This window comes from Pinus tabuliformis, chromosome 1_2, assembly GCF_031772625.1.
Source record: "Pinus tabuliformis cultivar Carrire ecotype Pingquan chromosome 1_2, CPIR1, whole genome shotgun sequence".
Lineage (NCBI taxonomy): Eukaryota > Viridiplantae > Streptophyta > Pinopsida > Pinales > Pinaceae > Pinus > Pinus tabuliformis.
Genome location: NC_142298.1, coordinates 1,202,424,107 through 1,202,429,011, shown reverse-complemented (window position 1 = coordinate 1,202,429,011; position 4,905 = coordinate 1,202,424,107).

The following is a 4,905-nucleotide window of genomic DNA, read 5'->3' as shown; positions in this document are numbered from 1 at the left end:
CTTTGTATTATTTTGGTATACATGTTTTCACATTGATTGTATTCTCTAAACTTCCATCCCATGCTTCCTCTTATCTAAATTGCACATCTTTGTTTATTATGATCTTATTTGTTAATGGAGTGTAGAGATTGTATGCCTTGGATTCATCACTATATCCAAAAAATATACATTTCTCCCCCTTTTTGTCCAACTTCTTCCTTATTTCATTTGAGACATGTGCATAAGCCACATATCCAAACACTCTCATGTGAGTGACACTATGCTTTCTTCCACTCCATGCCTCTTTAGGAACCATAATCTTGACACTTTTGGTTGGAAACCTATTAATGATATATTTTGCGCAAGTGACAGCTTCAACCCAATAGTCATTTGGAAAATACTTTGCCTTCAACATACTTTCCATTTCTATTTTTTCTTTCTGCAACGCCATTTTGCTAAGGTGTATACCTTGTTGTAAATTTCTTGTAAATTCCATGCTCCATACAAAAATGAAGGAATTCATTTGAGACATATTTCCACCTCTGTTAGTCCTCAATACTTGTATGTAGTGTCCACTTTGATTCTTCGCAAGAGCTTTATAATGGTGGAAGTGTTCAAACACTTCACTTTTCTGTTTTAGGAAATAGACCCATGTTTTTCTTATGTAATCATCTATGAAAGTCAAAAAATAATAGGTGCCACCAATTGATGGTGTTTGCATTGGTCCACATAAGTTTAAATAGACAATCTCCAAAGGTGCCTTTGTCGTTGTTGACTCTCCTTCTGCAAATGTCTCTCTATGTTGTTTGCCCAAGATGCATCCTTCACATAGGTTTTTCTAGATTTTCTATGAGTCGTAATCCCTTAAGAATGTCTTTCCTATACATCAAATTCAAGCCTCCAAAGTTAGGATGAGAAAATCTAAAATGCTATAACCATTTTTCATATCGACCTCTGCTTGAAAGTTTATTCGTGTGACAACTGCAACTTTTCTTTCATCATATTGTGAATTCATTAATAGTTTTTCTTGCGCACCACCTTCCTTAAAATATGCTTTTATCTTTAGGGGAAACATTCTATTGCTTGTCATATGAACTTTTTCTATCAATTGTTTTCTTGGAGACTTATTTAAAATTGTGCACTCTCTCTTTTTGAAAAAAGACAATGTAGCTCTTTTGCATGAGTTTTCCAATACTTATGAGGTTATGCTTCAAACCAGGGACAAAATAAACATCTGAAATGTACTTCATCTCCCCCTTATTTGTAAGAATGTTGACTCTTCCTTTGCCCATGACAAAGAATTTTCTATTAGTCCCTAATGTTACTTCATATTTCACACTTTCATCTAGATTAGAAAACATTTCTATGTTCCCTATCATGTGGTTGCTACACCCTGAATCTAGAAACCATACATCCCTTTGTTTTTCTTGTGCTAAAAATATGTTATCTTGGTTCTGATTTTCCTTTATGAAATTTTCACTTAGTTTTTTACTTATATCATGTTTCTGATTTCTGCATTCATTTTTATAATGACCATACTTCTTACAATAATGGCATTGAACTTGAGATTTATCATACCTCTGAACTTGTGCTTAATTTTGACTTGGGCCCTGAATTGGATTTTAGTTGTTCCCCCTTCCACATAAGCTTGAAGGGTTGCTTCTTCTACTTTTGTGTGAGCTTCTTCCTCTTACTCTAGAATTTAATCTCCCTATGCCTCTACCTTGACCAATTGAGACTTGTGTCTTGAAGGCATGCTCCAATGAGGAGTTTGTTTCTCTATTCAATCTATGTTCATGAGAAACCAGGGATGTAAGAAGCTCATCCATTGAAATGTGTGAGAGATCCTCTCTCTTCTATGGCCACAACAATGGCATCAAATCTTGTTGGCAGACTTCTAAAAAAAATCTCAACTATTCTCCTTTCCTAAGTGTCTCACCATAAGACATGATTTGAGTAACAATTTAATTGCTTTTATAAAACATGAGTCTAGTTTCTTAGACTCTTTCATACAAATTGTCTCAAAATCTCTTCTTATCATTTGTATTTTTATTGTCTTCACTTTTGCAATTCCTTGGTGGGCTATTGAGAGGATATCAAATGCTTTCTTTGACTTTGTTGCTGCTACAATCCTTGGGAAAATACTTTCATGAACTGCTTGAAAATGTAGAACAGGAATTTTGAATCCTTCTTCATGTTGTCCCTCAACAAATCCTTTTCTGCTTGTGTCAAGGCATTATATGTTACTACATATGTTGGTTCTTGGAACCCATTCTCCACCAAATACAAAATATCTTGAGAAGAAAAGAGAGCCCTCATTGTAATAGCCCAATAATCATAATTTTTTCCATTAAAATGAGGTATTTGAAGATTAGTCAAGCTTGTGCTTGATACTTCCATTTCTTACTATAAAAGAGAACTTTCTCCCTACTCGTAAATATGCTCCAAAAATCTGCCTTCAAAACAACCTTCAAATCCCACTAAAAACACTTGCACTTACACTAATAAAATTTTACACCTGCGCTAATACCATGTGAAAGTTGAGGCAAAATTAACCTCTGCAACAAAACAGAGCTAAAAACTCAAGCAAATTTACCCAAAGTGAGAATAAAGTAAAACATAGTGGTTGCGCCCTAAAACTTAGGCGTAAAATTTCTAGAAAGATATCCCAACACAATATATTTTAGGTTATATTTTCGAATATATTAAAGATACATTCGCATGAAAAATGGAGGCTCCAACGCCCTCACGAAGTAAAACTATGAGTATACATTCGCATGAAAAATGGAGGCTCCAGCTCTTTCACCAAGTAAAACTATGAGTATACATTCGCATGAAAAATGGAAGCTCCATCTCCTTCACCAAGTAAAACTATGAGTTCTTACTGAGATTTACACTTAATGAGGTGAGTAACTGTTTTAACCGCCCACCACAAATTGCTCCCCGATTTCCTCTCCAAAACTTCTCAAAATTACATATGTCACTTTAGCAAAACACTTTCTACTTATTTACATATTCAAACATACATTTTTAATATTATAATACATGACAAGGAAAAACATTTAAAACATAAAAGAGTTGTTTCTACGAAAACATAATTTTCTGAACCTGCAGATATTGCAGTACATATATCATTGACAAAATAAATGTCTAGGCCATAAGTTTTACCAACCCTATATTAAATCACATTCATTCTTAAATATCAACAGAATTGGGTTCTTAAATATCTACAAATATCTAGACCATACGTTTTCCCAACCCTATATTAAATCACATTCTTTCTTAAATATCTACAGAATGGGGAACTGATACTTCGCTCAGAACTTCTTTTAATCCATGTCTTTAAACCATAGTTACCAAATTCGTCCATATCTGCAAAAAAAAATATGTTAATTTGCCGATTCGGTTCGATATGCTGATTAATTCCGAGAATTCCAATTCGGTATAGCGCTACATTTTTGTTAAAATCACATGCTCGAGGTCGCTGTCTCCTGCTTCGTCACTTAACTTGAACGTGTTTCGCACCCCAACATCAATATGTAATGTGCTTAGTTACACTGAACAATGGCTTGTGCTTCGTTACACCGAACAATGGCCATAAGCAAGGTATACGGTAAATAGATTTGGAAGTTTGATATATACAAATCTACATGGTTGATTAAATACATAAGAATTTTTCAAATTAAGCGATTTTCAAACATTGTTTAAAATATATTTTATAAATTCAGAAAATGCTGTTATACTTATGTAAATTTAAAAGTATTAATTTATTTTTTTTACTTATTTATGTTAAAAAATTAAAATTTATAGTTACTTCAATAACTTAATTTAAGAACTTATTTTTCAATTGTTGAATTAGTGGAAATAGGTTATTAAGCATGCTTTTGAATTGTTCAATAGGAATGATCTGGGCAAGGTAAATTTTTAATTCCAGCTTTGCTTTCTTGATGCATTGGAAGAAATTTTTAATTCCGGTCTTGCTTTGTTGATGCATTGGAAGAATAGAAGTTTGGATCTGCCCAACCCTACTGAAAATAATACAGGGAAGGGAAAAACAAGTTTGGAACTAGGCAACCTTGGTGGAAAATTGAAATAATGTAGAGAAAGGCAAAGCTAATGCTAAGATCAATTACCTTTTATAATTTTTCTTATAATAATTAGCAAGTTGGTATTTTTTTGTATTCAAGCTTCTGTAATCACATAATGAATTAAGCAAGTTCGTATTTCTTATTGGAAAAAATTTATAAGAAAAAAAAAATGTAATTTCTATCTTAGCAAATTGGTAATTCTTATTGAAAAAAATTAAAAATATATATTTAATTTTATAGGAAAAATAAAAAAAGAGTAATTTCTATATTAGAAAAATTTATAAAATGACAAATTGCAATTAAAAAAAAAAGATAATTCTTACATTACAAGAAATTATAAAATAGCAAATTGGTTGCAAATCAATAACTCTTATATAAAACATAAAAAACAGTAACTTTTATTTTGGAAAAAAATCAACTTATACAACTTTTATATTTTCATTAAAATTTCGAATATAATGTTTGTTTATTTAAATTTATATAAAAAAAACAATATATTTAAGTATTTGTAACATGTATAGTGTCGAATTTTTTTCATATTAAATTTTATAGAGTCAAATTTTTTCGATCGAATTCGAATTCGATAACTATGCTTTAAACCTGCAAACAAAAATCTTCTTCGTGCAAAGAAAATATGATTTTATGTCGTTATATTCCAATGAATGGTTATTGTGAGTATAACTGTGGTAGTTAGGATTAATTTTCCAACAACGCATAGTTCCTATAGCTTGTTCTAACAAAACAATAACTCTGGTTGACACACTTGTAGCATGGACTATAGTCGCTCTCCTCTTCTTACTCACAAACTAAGAAAGTAAGAACGCTCCCATCTGCTTAC